The sequence below is a fragment of the Chiloscyllium plagiosum genome, unplaced genomic scaffold (assembly GCF_037043375.1).
Source record: "Chiloscyllium plagiosum isolate Xiang-an unplaced genomic scaffold, Cpla_swu_hap1 HiC_scaffold_33, whole genome shotgun sequence".
Lineage (NCBI taxonomy): Eukaryota > Metazoa > Chordata > Chondrichthyes > Orectolobiformes > Hemiscylliidae > Chiloscyllium > Chiloscyllium plagiosum.
The window spans coordinates 27,828,757-27,846,808 of record NW_028270171.1 but is presented as its reverse complement, the minus strand read 5'-3'; the positions used below and the strand labels follow the sequence as shown (position 1 = coordinate 27,846,808).

Below are 18,052 nucleotides of genomic sequence, written 5' to 3'. Positions count from 1 at the left end.
TATACAGTGACAGAACTGCCCCACCAGTACTGTACCCCAGTGTTATACAGTGACAGAACTGCCCCAACAGTACTGTATCCCAGTGTTATACAATGACAGACCTGTCCCCACCAGTACGGTACCCCAGTGTTATACAGTGACAGACCTGTGCCCACCAGTACTGTACCCCAGTGTTATACAGTGACAGACCTGTCCCCACCAGTACTGTACCCCAGTGTTATACAGTGACAGACCTGTCCCCACCAGTACTGTACCCCAGTGTTATACAGTGACAGACCTGTCCCCACCAGTACTGTACCCCAGTGTTATACAGTGACAGACCTGTCTCCATCAGTACTGTACCCCAGTGTTATACAGTGACAGACCTGTCCCCACCAGTACTGTACCCCAGTGTTATACAGTGACAGACCTGTCTCCATCAGTAAGGTAAAAACAATGACTACAGATGCTGGAAACCAGATTCTGGATCAGTGGTGCTGGTAGAGCACAGCAATTCCAGCAGCATCCGATGTGTTATACAGTAACAGACCCGTCGCCACCAGTACTGTACGCCTGTGTTATGCAGTGACAGATCTGTCTCCACCTGTACCATACCCTGGTGTTATACAGTGGCAGACCCGTCCCCACAGGTACTGTACCCCAGTGTTATACAGGGACAGATCTGTCCCCACAGGTACTGTACCCCGGTGTTATACAATGGCAGACCTGTCCCCACAGGTACTATACCCCAGTGTTATACAGGGACAGATCTGTCCCCACTGGTACTGTACCCCGGTGTTATACAATGGCAGACCTGTCCCCACAGGTACTATACCCCAGTGTTATACAGGGACAGATCTGTCCCCACTGGTACTGTACCCCAGTGTTATACAGTGACAGATACATCCCCACTAGTACAGCACCCCAGTGTTATACAGTGCAGACCCGTCCCCACCAGAACTGTACCCCAGTGTTATACAGAGACAGACCGGTCCCTACCACTACTGTATCCCAGTTTTATACAGAGACAGACCGGTCCCCACCAGTACTGTTCCCCAGTGTTATACAGGGACAGAAATGTCTCTACCAGTTCTGTACCCCAGTGTAATACAGTGACAGAACTGCCCCACCAGTACTGCACCCTAGAGTTATACAATGACAGACCTGTCTCCACCAGTACGGTACCCCAGCGTGATACAGTAATAGACCAGTCCCCACCAGTACTGTACCCCAATGCTATACAGAGACATACCTGTCCCCACCAGTATTGTACCACAGTGTTATACAGTAACAGACCTGTTCCCACCAATACCGTACCCTAGCGTTATAGAGGAACAGACCTGTCTCCATCAGTACTCTATCCCACTGTTAAACAATGGCACATCTGTCCCCACACGTACTCGACCCCATTGTTATACAGGGACAGATCCGTCCCCACCGGCACTGTACCCCAGAGTTATACAGGGACAGATCCGTCCCCACCGGCACTGTACCCCATTGTTATACAGGGACAGATCCGTCCCCACCAGTACGGTACCCCAGTGTAATACAGTAACACACCTTCCCCATCAGTACTGTACCCCAGTGTTATACAGTAACAGACCAGTCCCCACCAGTACTGTACCCCAGTGTTATACAGAGACAGATCTGTCCCCCACCAGTACTGTACCCCAGTATTATACAGGAACAGACCAGTCCCCACCAGTACTGTACCCCAGTGTTATACAGTGACAGACCTGTCCCCACCAGTACTGTACCCCAGTGTTATACAGGGTCAGACCAGACCCCACCAGTACTGTACCCCAGTGTTATACAGAGACAGACCTGTCCGTACCAGTACTGTATCCCAGTATTATACAGTGACAGAACTGCCCCACCAGTACTGTACCCCAGTGTTATACAGTGACAGGACTGCCCCAACAGTACTGTATCCCAGTGTTATACAATGACAGACCTGTCCCCACCAGTACGGTATCCCAGTGTTATACAGGAACAGACCAGTCCCCACCAGTACTGTACCCCAGTGCTATACAGAGACAGACCTGTCCGTACCAGTACTGTATCCCAGTGTTATACAGTGACAGAACTGCCCCACCAGTACTGTACCCCAGTGTTATACAGTGACAGAACTGCCCCAACAGTACTGTATCCCAGTGTTATACAATGACAGACCTGTCCCCACCAGTACGGTACCCCAGTGTTATACAGTGACAGACCTGTGCCCACCAGTACTGTACCCCAGTGTTATACAGTGACAGACCTGTCCCCACCAGTACTGTACCCCAGTGTTATGCAATGACAGACCTGTCTCCACCTGTACCATACCCTGGTGTTATACAGTGGCGGACCTGTCCCCACAGGTACTGTACCCCAGTGTTATACAGGGACAGATCTGTCCCCAACGGGACTATACCCCAGTGTTATACAGTGACAGACCTGTCCCCACCAGTACTGTACCCCAGTGTTATACAATGACAGACCTGTCCCCACCAGTACTGTACCCCAGTGTTATACAGTGACAGACCGGTCCCCACCAGTACTGTACCCCAGTGTTATACAGTGACAGACCTGTCCCCACCAGTACTGTACCCCAGTGTTATGCAATGACAGACCTGTCTCCACCTGTACCATACCCTGGTGTTATACAGTGGCGGACCTGTCCCCACAGGTACTGTACCCCAGTGTTATACAGGGACAGATCTGTCCCCAACGGGACTATACCCCAGTGTTATACAGTGACAGACCTGTCCCCACCAGTACTGTACCCCAGTGTTATACAATGACAGACCTGTCCCGACCAGTACTGTACCCCAGTGTTATGCAGTGACAGACCTGTCCCCACCAGTACTGTACCCCAGTGTTATACAGTGACAGACCGGTCCCCACCAGTACTGTACCCCAGCGTGATACAGTGACAGACCTGTCCGTACCAGTACTGTACCCCAGTGTTATACAGAGACAGAAATGTCTCTACCAGTACTGTACCCCAGTGTTATACAGTGACAGACCGGTCCCTACCAGTACTGTGCCCCAGTGTTATACAGTGACAGACCGGTCCCTACCAGTACTGTACCCCACTGTTACACAGTGACAGACCAGTCCCCACCAGTACTGTACCCCAATGCGATACAATGATAGACGTGTCCCCACCAGTATTGTACAGCAGTGTGATACAGCGACTGACCGTCCCCACCACTACTGTACCCCAGTGTAATAGTGACAGACCTGTCCCCAGCAATACTGTACCCCAGTGTAATACAGTGACAGACCGTCCCCACCAGAACTGTACCCCAGTGTTATACAGTGACAGACCGTTCCCAACAGTACTGTACGCCAGAGTTATTTAGTGACAGACCTGTCCCCACCAGTACTGTACCCCAGTGTGACACAGTAACAGACCCGTCCCCACCAGTACTATATCTGTGTTATACAGTGACAGACCTGTCCCCACCAGTATTGTACCCCAGTGTTATACAGTGACATACCGGACCCTACCAATACTGCATCCCAGTGTTATACAGAGACAGACCGGTCCCAACCACTACTGTATCCCAGTGTTATACAAAGACAGACCGGTCCCTACCAGTACTGTATCCCAGTGTTATACAGGGACAGATCTGTCCCCACCGGTACTGTACCCCTGCGTGATACAGTGACAGAGCCATCCCACCAGTACTGTACCCCAGTATTAGACAGGGACAGATCCGTCCCCACGGCACTGTACCCCAATGTTATACAGGGACAGATCCATCCCCACCAGTACTGTACCCCAGTGTTATACAGGGACAGATCCGTCCCCACGGCACTGTACCCCAGTCTTATACTGGGACAGATCCTTCCCACCAGTACTGTACCCCAGTGTTATACAGTAACAGTCCTGTCCCCACCAGTACTGTACCCCAGTGTTATACAGTAACAGTCCTGTCCCCACCAGTACTGTACGCCAGTGTTATACAGTAACAGACCGGCCCCCACCAGTACTGTACCCCAGTGTTATGTAGTGACAGAACTATCACCACCAGTACTGTACCCCAGCGTTATACAGTGACAGGCCGGTCCCCACCAGTACTGTACCCCAGCTTAATACAGTAACAGACCTGTCCCCACCAGTACTGTACCGCAGTGTTGTACAGTGACAGACCGGTCCCCCACCAGTACTGTACCACAGTGTTGTACAGTGACAGACCGGTCCCCCACCAGTACTGTACCACAGTGTTATACAGGAACAGAACAGTCCCCACCAGTACTGTACCCCAGTGCTATACAGAGACAGACCTGTCCCCACCAGTACTGTACCCCAGCTTAATACAGTAACAGACCTGTCCCCACCATTACTGTACCGCAGTGTTGTACAGTGACAGACCTGTCCCCCGCAGTACTGTACCCCAGTGTTATATAGGAGCAGACCTGTCCCCACCAGTACTGTACCCCAGTGTTATACAGTGACAGATCTGTCCCCACCAGTACTGTACCCCAGTGTTGTGCAGTGACAGACCTGTCCCCACCAATACTGTACCCCAGTGTTATGCAGTGACAGACCTGTCCCCACCAATACTGCACCCCAGTGTTATACAGTGACAGACCTGTCCCCACCAGTACTGCACCCCAGTGTTATGCAGTGACAGACCTGTCCCCACCAGTACTGTACCCCAGTGTTATACAATGACAGACCTGTCCCCACCAGTACTGTACCCCAGCGTGATACAGTGACAGACCTGTCCCTACCAGTACTGTACCCCAGTGTTACAGAGTGACAGACCTGTCCCCACCAGTACTGTACCCCAATGCGATATAATGATAGATGTGTCCCCACCAGTACTGTACAGCAGTGTGATACAGCGACTGACCGTCCCCAGCAATACTGTACCCCAGTGTAATACAATGACAGACCGTTCCCAACAGTACTGTACGCCAGAGTTATTTAGTGACAGACCTGTCCCCACCAGTACTGTACCCCAGTGTGACACAGTAACAGACCCGTCCCCACCAGTACTATATCTGTGTTATACAGTGACAGACCTGTCCCCACCAGTATTGTACCCCAGTGTTATACAGTGACAGACCTGTCCCCCACCAATACTGTACCCCAGTGTTATACAATGACAGACCTGTCCCCACCAGTATTGTACCCGTGTTATACAGTGACAGACCTGTCCCCCACCAATACTGCACCCCAGTGTTATACAATGACAGACCTGTCCCCGCCAGTACTATACCCCAGTGTTATGTAGGAACAGACCGGTACCCACCAGTACTGTACCCCAGTGTTATACAGGGACAGATCTGTCCCCACCGGTAATGTACCCCAGTGTTATACAGGGAACGACCTGTCCCCACCAGTACTGCACCCGAGTGTTATACAATGACAGACCCATACCCACTAGTACTATACACCAGCGTGATACAGTGACAGACCTGTACGTACCAGTACTGTACCCCAGTGTGATACAGCGACAGACCGTCCCCACCAGTACTGTACCCCAGTGTGACACAGTAACAGACCTGTCCACACCAGTACTGAACCCCAGTGTTACACAGTAACAGACCTGTCCCCACCAGTACCGTACCCCAGTGTTATACAGGGACGGACCTGTCCGTACCAGTACTGTACCCCAGTGTTATACAGTAACAGACCTGCCCCCACCAGTACTGTACCCCAGTGTTACACAGTAACAGACCTGTCCCCACCAGTACCGTACCCCAGTGTTATACAGTGGCAGACCTGTCCCCACCAGTACTGTACCCCAATGTTACACAGTAACAGACCTGTCCCCACCAGTACTGTATCCCAGTGTTATACAGTGACAGACCTATCCCCACCAGTACTGTACCCCAATGTTACACAGTAACAGACCTGTCCACACCAGTACTGTACCCCAGTGTTATACAGTGGCAGACCTGTCCCCACCAGTACTGTACCCCAATGTTACACAGTAACAGACCTGTCCCCACCAGTACTGTATCCCAGTGTTATACAGTGACAGACCTATCCCCACCAGTACTGTACCCCAGTGTTATACAGTGACAGACCTATCCCCACCAGTACTGTACCCCAGTGTTATACAGTGGCAGACCTGTCCCCACCAGTACTGTACCCCAGTGTTACACAGTAACAGACCTGTCCCCACCAGTACTGTACCCCAATGTTACACAGTAACAGACCTGTCCCCACCAGTACTGCACCCCAGTGTTATACAGTAACAGACCTGTCCCCACCAGTACTGTCCCCCAGTGTTATACAGTGACAGACCTGTCCCCACCAGTACTGTACTCCAGTGTTATACAGTGACAGACCTGTCCCCACCAGTACTGTACCCCAGTGTTATACAGTGACAGACCTGTCCCCACCAGTACTGTACTCCAGTGTTATACAGTGACAGACCTGTCCCCACCAGTACCGTACACCAGTGTTACACAGTGACAGACCTGTCCCCACCAGTACTGTACCTTAGTGTTATACAGTGACAGACCTGTCCCCACCAGTACTGTACCCCAGTGTTATACAATGACAGACTTGCCCCCACCAGTCCTGTACCTTAGTGTTATACAGTGACAGACCTGTCCCCACCAGTACTGTACCTTAGTGTTATACAGTGACAGACCTGTCCCCACCAGTACTGTACCCCAGTGTTATACAGTGACAGACCTGTCCCCACCAGTACTGTACCCAGGTGTTAGAACATAGAACATAGAAGAATACAGCGCAGTACAGGCCCTTCGGCCCTCGATGTTGCGCCGATCCAAGCCCACCTAACCTACACTAGCCCACTGTCCTCCATATGCCTATCCAATGCCCGTTTAAATGCCCATAAAGAGGGAGAGTCCACCACTGCTACTGGCAGGGCATTCCATGAACTCACGACTCGCTGAGTAAAGAATCTACCCCTAACATCTGTCCTATACCTACCCCCCCCTTAATTTAAAGCTATGCCCCCTTGTAATAGCTGACTCCATACGTGGAAAAAGATTCTCACTGTCGACCCTATCTAAACCCCTAATCATCTTGTACACCTCTATCAAACAGCCCCAAGTGCCTCAGCCTTTCCTCATACGATCTTCCTACCATACCAGGCAACATCCTGGTAAACCTCCTCTGCACCCGTTCCAGTGCCTCCACATCCTTCCTATAGTATGGCGACCAAAACCGCACACAATACTCCAGATGTGGCCGCACCAGAGTCTTATACAACTGCAACATGACCTCAGGGCTCCGGAACTCAATTCCTCTACCAATAAAAGCCAGTACGCCATATGCCTTCTTCACCGCACTATTTACCTGGGTGGCAACTTTCAGAGATCTGTGTACATGGACACCAAGATCCCTCTGCTCATCCACACTACCAAGTATCCAACCATTAGCCCAGTACCCCATCTTTTTGTTACTCTTACCAAAGTGAATCACCTCACACTTACCTACATTGAACTCCATTTGCCACCTTTCTGCCCAGCTCTGCAGCTTATCTATATCCCGCTGTAACCTGCCACATCCTTCCTCACTGTCTACAACTCCTCCGACTTTCGTATCATCCGCAAACTTGCTCACCCAACCTTCTAACCCCTCCTCCAGGTCATTTATAAAAATGACAAACAGCAATGGTCCCAAAACAGATCCTTGCGGAACACCGCTAGTAACTGCACTCCAAGATGAACCTTTACCATCAACTACTACCCTCTGTCTTCTTCCATCCAGCCAATTCTGAATCCAAACCTCCAACTCACCCTCAATGCCATACCTCCGTATTTTTTGCAGTAGCCTACCATGGGGAACCTTATCAAACGCCTTACTAAAATCCATATAAACCACATCTACCACTTTCCCCTTGTCCACCTCCTTAGTCACCTTCTCCAAGAATTCAATAAGGTTTGTGAGGCACGACCTGCCCTTCACAAAACCATGCTGACTATCCTTGATCACATTATTCCTATCCAGATGTTCATAAATCCTATCCCTTACAATTCTCTCTAAGATTTTGCCCACAACAGAAGTGAGACTCACCGGCCTATAGTGACTAGGGTTATCCCTACTCCCCTTCTTGAACAAGGGAACCACATTTGCTATCCTCCAGTCTTCTGGCACTATTCCTGTAGACAACGAGGACATAAAAATCAAGGCCAATGGCTCTGCAATCTCCTCCCTTGCTTCCCAGAGAATCCTAGGATAAATGCCATCAGGCCCAGGGGACTTATCTATTTTCACCCTTTCCAGAATTTCCAACACCTCTTCCCTACATACCTCAAAGCCATCCATTCTACTAAATTGTGACTCCGTATTCACATTGACAACAATGTCCTGTTCCTGATTGAATACTGACGAAAAGTATTCATTCAGTGTCTCCCCAATCTCTTCAGCCTCCACACGCAACTTCCCACTACTATCCTTGACTGGACCTATTCCTACCCTAGTCATTCTTTTATTCCTGACATACCTATAGAAAGCCTTAGGGTTTTCCCTAATCCTACCAACTAAGGACCTTTCATGACCCCTCCTTGCTGCTCTTAGCTCTCTCTTCAGGTCCTTCCTGGCTACCTTATAACTCTCAATCGCCCCAATTGAACCTTCACGCCTCATCTTTACATAGGCCGCCCTCTTCCATTTAACAAGGGATTCCAATTCCTTATTAAACCACGGCTCCCTCACACCACCCTTTCCTCCCTGCCTGACGGGTACATACTTATCAAGGACACTCAATAGTTGCTCCTTGAACAAGCTCCACATATCAATTACGCCCTTGCCTTGAAGCTTACTTTTCCAAGCCACACATCCTAAGTCATGCCTCACCGCATCATAATTTCCCTGCCCCCAGCTATAACTCTTGCCCTGTAGTGCACACTTATCCCTCTCCATCACTAGAGTAAAAGTCACCGAATTGTGGTCACTGTCCCCAAAGTGCTCACCTACCACTAATTCTAACACCTGGCCTGGTTCATTACCCAGAACCAAATCCAGTATGGCCTCACCTCTTGTTGGCCTGTCTACATATTGTGTCAGGAAACCCTCCTGCACACATTGGACAAACACTGACCCATCTAACGAACTTGAGCTATAGCTTTCCCAGTCAATATCAGGAAAGTTAAAGTCCCCCATAACAACCACCCTATTACTGTCACTCATCTCCTGAATCACCTTCCCTATCCTTTCTTCTACGTCTCTAGGACTATTAGGAGGCCTGTAAAAAACTCCTAACAGGGTGACCTCACCTTTCCTATTCCTAACCTCAACCCAAACTACCTCAAATGGCGAGTCTGCATCCATCGTCCTTTCCACAGCTGTAATACTATCTTTGACAAGCAATGCCACACCTCCCCCTCTTTTACCCCCACCTCTGACCCTACTAAAACATTTAAACCCTGGGACCTGCAAGAGCCATTCCTGTCCCTGTTCTACCCATGTCTCCGTAATAGCCACAACATCGAAGTCCCAGGTACCAACCCACGCTGCAAGTTCACCTACCTTATTTCGTATAAGTAACACACCTTCCCCACCAGTACTGTACCCCAGTGTTATACAAAGACAGACCTGTCCCCCCCAGTACTGTACCCCAGTGTTATACAGCGACAGATCTGTCCCCACCAGTACTGTACACCAGCTTAATACAGTAACAGACCTGTCCCCACTATTACTGTACCGCAGTGTTGTACAGTGACAGACCTGTCCCCCGCAGTACTGTACCCCAGTGTTAACCATTGACAGACCGGTCCGCACCAGTACTGTAGGCCAGTGTTGTACAGGAACAGACCGGTCTCAACCAGTACTGTACCCCAATGTTATGCATTGACAGACCTGTCCCTCGCAGTACTGTACCCGAGTGTTATACAGTAACAGACCTGTCCCCTCCAGTACAGTACCCCAGTATTATACAGTGAAAGACCAGTCCCCACCAGTCCTGTATTCCAGTGTTATACAGTAATAGACCTGTTCCCACCAGAACTGTACCCTAGTGTTATACAGTGACAGACCTGTCCCCTCTAGTACTCGACCCCATTGTTAAACAGTAATAGACCCGTCCCCAACGGCACTGTCCGCCAGTGTTAAACAGTAACAGACCCGTCCCTAACGGCACTGTACGCCAGTGTTATGCAGTGACAAACCTGTCCCCACCTGTACCATACCCTGGTGTTATGCAGTGGCAGACCCGAACCCACAGGTACTGTACCCCAGTGTTATACAGGGAGAGACCCGTCCCCACCTGTACTGTACCCCAGTGTTATACAGTGGCAGACCTGTCCCCACCAGTACTGTACCCCAGTGTGATACAGGGACAGACCTGTCCCCACCAGTACTGTACCCCAGTGTTATACAGGGACAGACCCGTACCCAGCAGTACTGTACCCCAGTGTCATACAGTGACAGACCTGTCCCCACCAGTACTGTACCCCAGTGTTATACAGGGACAGACCCATACCCAGCAGTACTGTACCCCAGTGTTATACAGTGACAGACCTGTCCCCACCAGTACTGTACCCCAGTATTATACAGGGACAGACCTGTCCCCACCAATATTGTACCCCAGTGTTATACAGTGACAGACCTGACCCCAACAGTACTGTACCCCAGTGTGATACAGGGACAGACCTGTCCCCACCAGTATTGTACCCCAGTGTTATACAATGACAAACCTGTCCCCACCAGTATTGTACCCCAGTGTTATACAATGACAGACCTGTCCCCACCAGTATTGTACCCCAGTGTTATACAATGACAGACCTATCCCCACCAGTATTGTACCCCAGTGTTATACAGTGACAGACCTGTCCCCACCAGTACTGTACCCCAATGTGATACAGTGACAGACCAGTCCCCACCAGTACTGTACCCCAGTGTTATACAGCAACAGACCAGTCCCCACCAGTACTGTACCCCTGTGTTATACAGGGACAGACCTGTCCCCACCAGAACTGTACCCCAGTGTTATACACGGACAGACACGTACCCAGCAGTACTGTACCCCAGTGTTATACAGCAACAGACCTGTCCCCACCAGTACTGTACCCCAGTGTGATACACGGACAGACCTGTGCCCACCAGTACTGTACCCCAGTGTTATACAGGGACAGACCCGTACCCAGCAGTACTGTACCCCAGTGTTATACAGCAACAGACCTGTCCCCACCAGTACTGTACCCCAGTGTGATACACGGACAGACCTGTGCCCACCAGTACTGTACACCAGTGTTATACAGTAACAGACCTGTCCCCACCAGTACTGTACCCCAGTGTTATACAGGGACAGACCTGTCCCCACCAGTACTGTACCCCAGTGTTATACAGGGACAGACCCGTACCCAGCAGTACTGTACCCCAGTATTATACAGGGACAGACCTGTCCCCACCAGTACTGTACCCCAGTGTTATACAGGGACAGACCCGTACCCAGCAGTACTGTACCCCAGTGTGTTACAGGGACCGACCCGTCCCCACCAGTACTGTACCCAGTGTTATACAGGGACAGACCCGTACCCAGCAGTACTGTACCCCAGTGTTATACAGGGTCAGACCTGTCCCCACCAGTACTGTACCCCAGTGTTATACAGGGACAGACCTGTCCCTACCAGTACTGTACCCGTGTTATACAGGGACAGACCTGTCCCCACCAGTACTGTACCCCAGTGTTATACAGGGACAGACCTGTCCCTACCAGTACTGTACCCGTGTTATACAGTGACAGACCCGTCCCCACCAGTACTGTACCCCAGTGTTATACAGTGACAGACCTGTCCCCACCAGTACTGTACCCCAGTGTTATACAGTGACAGACCTGTCCCTACCAGTACTGTACCCCAGTGTTATACAGTGACAGACCTGTCCCCACCAGTACTGTACCCCAGTGTTATACAGGGTCAGACCTGTCCCCACCAGTACTGTACCACAGTGTTATACAGTGACAGACCTGTCCCCACCAGTACTGTACCCCAGTGTTATACAGTGACAGACCTGTCCCCACCAGTACTGTACTCCAGTGTTATACAGTGACAGACCCGTCCCCACCAGTACTGTACCCCAGGGTTATACAGTGACAGACCTGTCCCCACCAGTACTGTACCCCAGTGTTATACAGTGACATTCCCGTCCCCACCAGTACTGTACCCCAGTGTTATACAGTGACAGACCCGTCCCCACCAGTACTGTACCCCAGTGTTATACAGTGACAGACCCGTCCCCACCAGTACTGTACCCCAGTGCTATACAGTGACAGACCTGTCCGCACCAGTACTGTACCCCAGTGTTATACAGTGACAGACCTGTCCCTACCAGTACTGTACCCCAGTGTTATACAATGACAGACCTGTCCCCACCAGTACTGTACCCCAGTGTTATACAGGGACAGCCCCATCCCCACCAGTACTGTACCCCAGTGTTATACAGGGTCAGACCTGTCCCCACCGTGGGCGGCACGGTGGCACAGTGGTTAGCACTGCTGCCTCGCAGCGCCAGAGACCCGGGTTCAATTCCCGACTCAGGCGACTGACTGTGTGGAGTTTGCACGTTCTCCCCGTGTCTGCGTGGGTTTACTCCGGGTGCTCCGGTTTCCTCCCACAGTCCAAAGATGTGCAGGTTAGGTGAATTGGCCATGCTAAATTGTCCGTAGTGTTAGGTAAGGGGTAAATGTAGGGGTATGGGTGGGTTTCGCTTCGGCGGGTCGGTGTGGACTTGTTGGGCCGAAGGGCTTGTTTCCACACTGTAATCTAATCTAATCTAATCTAATCTACTGTACCCCAGTGTTATACAGGGACAGACCTGTCCCTACCAGTACTGTACCCGTGTTATACAGTGACAGACCCGTCCCCACCAGTACTGTACCCCAGTGTTATACAGTGACAGACCTGTCCCTACCAGTACCCTACCCCAGTGTTATACAGTGACAGACATGTCCCCACCAGTACTGTACTCCAGTGTTATACAGTGACAGACCTGTCCCCACCAGTACTATACGCCAGTGTTATACAGGGACAGACCTGTCCCCACCAGTACTGTACGCCAGTGTTATACAGTGACAGACCTGTCCCCACCAGTACTGTACCCCAGTGTTATACAGTGACAGACCTGTCCCCACCAGTACTGTACTCCAGTGTTATACAGTGACAGACCCGTCCCCACCAGTACTGTACCCCAGTGTTATACAGTGACAGACCTGTCCCCACCAGTACTGTACCCCAGTGTTATACAGTGACAGACCCGTCCCCACCAGTACTGTACCCCAGTGTTATACAGTGACAGACCCGTCCCCACCAGTACTGTACCCCAGTGTTATACAGTGACAGACCCGTCCCCACCAGTACTGTACCCCAGTGTTATACAGTGACAGACCTGTCCCCACCAGTACTGTACTCCAGTGTTATACAGTGACAGACCTGTCCCTACCAGTACTGTACCCCAGTGTTATACAGTGACAGACCTGTCCTCACCAGTACTGTACTCCAGTGTTATACAGTGACAGACCTGTCCCTACCAGTACTGTACCCCAGTGTGATACAGCGACGGGTTGCAATTTTTAGCTTTTGCAGCCGCGTAAACATTTTTATTTGTGGGAATAAAAATTCTCTATCAGACATCTAAACTCAGTCACACCTTGAAGAAACATCGGATTTAATTTGACTGAGGTGAGCATGATGAAACAGGAATTTGCAAACTGAAATACCAGGGCTGACTGCAACACTGAAGAGCTCATTAACACCTGAACAGACAGGACAAGCAGTTGAGAAATAACTGACCAACACACAACCTCCAGAGAGAAAGGAGCACAAAGAGAGTTCACAGAAAAAACCTCAGTTGCCAAAGCAATTAAGATGAAATGAATCTGAACAGTGCAAGTTGAGCTGCTCTCAGCTCTTGTGCACCGAGATGTGATGGACTGAGGCATTTCAGGTCTGCAACATAATTCCACAAAACTACTAGCCATTCAGCATTGAAATATGCCCCAGAGAGAGAGAGATCTGCAAGACAGCAATCAGCGTACAGATATTTCTCTGAGTTAAGGATCCGAGTGACACCAGGCAGCATACATATAATGGCTCTGAGACAGAGAGGAGACTGACAGACATCAGTCAGTGTACAGATACCTCATTGTGGGGGGGCTGGGGCACTTGAGAGACACCAACCAGTGTGCTGATATCTCCATGAGAGAGTACTGACACACATTAAATCAGTTTACAAATATCTCACTGAGAAAGGGAGGGGGACGGGGCTTGACAGACACCAGTCGGTGTACAGATGTACAGATTATCTCCCTGAGAGAGGACTGAGACACACCAGTCGGTGTACAGATTATCTCCCTGAGAGAGGACTGAGACACCAGTTGGTGTACAGATTATCTCCCTGAGAGGAGACTGAGACACACCAGTCAGTGTACAGATTATCTCCCTGAGAGAGGACAGAGACACACCAGTCGGTGTACAGATGTACAGATTATCTCCCTGAGAGAGGACAGAGACACACCAGTTGGTGTACAGATATCTCCCCGAGAGAGGACTGAGACACCAGTTGGTGTACAGATTATCTCCCTGAGAGGAGACTGAGACACACCAGTCGGTGTACAGATATCTCCCTGAGAGAGGACAGAGACACACCAGTCGGTGTACAGATTATCTCCCCGAGAGAGGACTGAGACACCAGTTGGTGTACAGATTATCTCCCTGAGAGGAGACTGAGACACACCAGTCGGTGTACAGATATCTCCCCGAGAGAGGACTGAGACACCAGTCGGTGTACAGATATCTCCCTGAGAGAGGACTCAGAGACACCAGTCGGTGTACAGATATCTCCCTGAGAGAGGACTCAGAGACACCAGTCGGTGTACAGATATCTCCCTGAGAGAGGACTCAGAGACACCAGTCGGTGTACAGATATCTCCCTGAGAGAGGACTCAGAGACACCAGTCGGTGTACAGATATCTCCCTGAGAGAGGACTCAGAGACACCAGTCGGTGTACAGATATCTCCCTGAGAGAGGACTCAGAGACACCAATCGTTTTACAGATATCTCCCTGAGATCGAGGGGTCTGACAGACATAAGTCTGTACAGTTAACTTCCTGACAGAGAGGGACCAAGAAAGACAAAAAGTGCACGAGAATATATTTAAAACTAAACGCACAGAGTGGTGGACACACAAGACTGGGCATGGATTGATTAACCGAAGGGGATGTTACAAATGATCATGGGCCTTCTCCTGCCTGTCACTGTCATGATGAAAATAATTTGTGGGGAAAACAAAAGGGAGCACAGACACTGGTTGATCAGGATGGAGAGCAACGGATGTGACATGCAAGTTACCAAGACAAGACCATAGCCCTGGCCCATAATAACCTGTATACCACAAAGTGTGGCCCCTGGCCCCCTTCTACACTGTCACTGGAACTGTCACTAACCCTCAGTCTACCTCCAGCCATTCACCACCAAGGGGGATACACACGGTGGCACAGTGGTTAGCACTGCTGCCTCACAGCTCCAGAGACCTGGGTTCAATTCCCGCCTCAGGTGACTGACTGTGTGGAGTTTGCACGTTCTCCCCGTGTCTGCGTGGGTTTCCTCCGGGTACTCCGGTTTCCTCCCACAATCCAAAGATGTGCAGGTCAGGTGAATTGGCCACGCTAAATTGCCCGTAGTGTTAGGTAAAGGGTAAATGTAGGGGGTATGGGTGGGTTGCGCTTTGGCGGGGCGGTGTGGACTTGTTGGGCCGAAGGGCCTGTTTCCACACTGTAAGTAATCTAAAAAAAAACCTCAGAGAGGAACACTGCAGCATCACATTGTGTGAAATTACTTTCGCTTTTTAAGGAATGAGAAGATTTAAAAGAAAAGACCAATGCAACAGAACACAGTGTGGCCATTCAGCCCCTCCAAACTGCTCCGCCCTGGAATCCAACCATAGCTGCTTTAACCGACTCTGTTCCATATTCTTTGCAACAATCTCCTGATCTCAATCCTGAACGCTCCCAAGTTGACGGGAAGTCCCGGAGAGGTGCTCACCTATGTGGAAAACACGTTTCCCGATTTCTCCTCCTGCACGATCAGATTTAAATAAGATTGGAGCTCAATCACAGAACAATTACAGTGGAGGAGGCCATTCACCCCATCAAGCCCCTGCTGGCTCTCTGGAATCACGACTGTGTGGAAACAGGCCCTTTGGCCCAACTGACCCTCTGAAGAGTAACCAAGCTAGACCCATTCTCCGAATCTATTACTCTACATGTACCCCTGACTAATGCACCTAAACTGCACATCCCTGAACACTGTGGGCAATTTAGCACGGCCAATTCACCTAACCTGCACACCGACAAGAGCAATTTAGCAAGTCTCTCTCACCAGCCTGCTCCCCTGCACTGCTGCCCGTCCTCTCTCTTCATATTAGGATCCAAGAGCTCTGGCTGAGCATATGCCAGCTCCTAACCACACCCTGTTTACAAACTGGTTTCCTCCAGTCGTCACTGGCTCGGTGATAAGTGACCTCACACCAGGTGCCCCTCCCCCCCCCCCCCAAAGGTCCTCACAACCTTTCTGCCAGTGTCACCTGTGAAGAGCTCAGTCCCAGCCCCTCCATTGCGCCCACATCCCTTGATCCCTACAACCATTTTCCGTAGCCTTGCGGAAGTGTCCACCAGCTTTCCCTCAGCGCGGTGTCCAGAGTAGTCCTGGACATTCCCAGAGAGGAAACCGTGTCTCCGAGTCCTTCCCAATGCAGCGTTAAGTTTAACCACCTCAAGCTGATCGCCTCTGAATCCCAACAAGCCACATCGATGTAATCTATCCTTGTAAACCAACCTTGTGAGTTTGCTATCAGTCTGGTGGATCTGCACGGAACCCACTTCCTGGAGATTCTCTCTTTCCTGAGGTGTCTGCTGAGCTGCTCTCGAGAGGGCATCAGGAATCTGTCCAGCTAAATGATAATTCCTATCTCTCTTCATAAACCCTGGGGACAATCCTACGAGTGTAATTCAAATGTTCTCATGGACTCACGTGACTTGTACATGTGGCTCCGCTGGCGTCCAGTTTCTCAACACGTGGAAAGTTCCCCGGTCTCCCTCGGCTCTAGACTGATGTAGCTCGCGTTTTCCCACTTTGCACGCCACGTCTCCATTTCGCCCACTCACTGTCATCGTTGCCCTCCAGTAAGCTCCTACCCACCTGACTTTGTGCCAGCTGCAAATTTTGATGTTCCTTCACTCCAGTGGTTAATAAACAAGGAGAGCCATCGGGGAGGGCGAACGGAGCAGAGCGTCAGTGCGAGGAGTCATTGGGATGGTGTTTGCAATCCAGAGAGCTGCAGGGGAATGGTCAAGAACACAGCGAGGTCCCTCACGCACTGACCCAGATCTTTGACACTATCAGGCACGACAGGTTTTGAAAGATCAATAGAAAAATGAAGCTGTTCTCGGGTATTCCCCTCAACGGCTCGGAACATTCAAGGTCCAACGCCTGCTCACATCCTGGATGACGGCAGGTTTCCAGAACCCACTCTCAGTCAGCGATGGAGTGAAACGGGACTGTGCGTCCGTCCAGCCTCTTCAGAATGTTTTCCTCTGTCAATGCCTTGCGGAATCAGATCTCACATGGGTGGGACGGCGGTCAGTCAGAGATGGCTCTGGACAAAGACCTCAGTCTCCAAGGAGACACTTCCTAACTTCCTGTTTGTCCCTGACTGTGCACCCGGTTCAGAACTGGATATACAAAAGAGCAAGGACCCGCTCTCCCCAGCAAAGCAAGTGACAACTTTGATCTTTTGTGAACTGCAGTGTCGCAGTCTTCTCCAGGGAATCCCTATCTCGAGCTCAAGATTTCAGTCCACGACGAGAATCTGTTAGCAGTGAGTGTTGTCAGCAGCACTGCCTCTCAAGCCGTCTACGCTCACGGTGAGACGGAGGTATTACCAAAACAACCAAAGTGTCTTTAACAGTTTGGGGATGTCAGCCTGGGAGTGCAGAGGAGCCCGCGTGCTGACCAAACTGACCGTCTATGGAGAAACAGTACTGCCCTGCTGTGCTCTACAAACACCAGGCATGTACCACCACTGAGAAACTTCTACTCGAGTTGTCTTTGGACACTCCTGAAGATCAGAGGGCCGGAGGAAGTAACAAATGACAG

At 50.6% G+C, this 18,052-nt stretch overlaps 1 protein-coding gene across 1 annotated transcript in view; it reads right to left on the bottom strand.

Annotated features, from left to right (window-relative positions):
• The window catches only part of tcf20 (transcription factor 20), a 93,463-nt gene extending 75,758 nt beyond the window's left edge, over nucleotides 1–17,705 (bottom strand). Inside the window, exon 1 of the mRNA XM_087978055.1 lies at nucleotides 16,928–17,705. The gene's annotated coding sequence lies outside the window, so the exon portion shown is untranslated. The remainder of the gene's footprint in view (nucleotides 1–16,927) is intronic.
• Nucleotides 17,706–18,052: the final 347 nt, after the last annotated feature.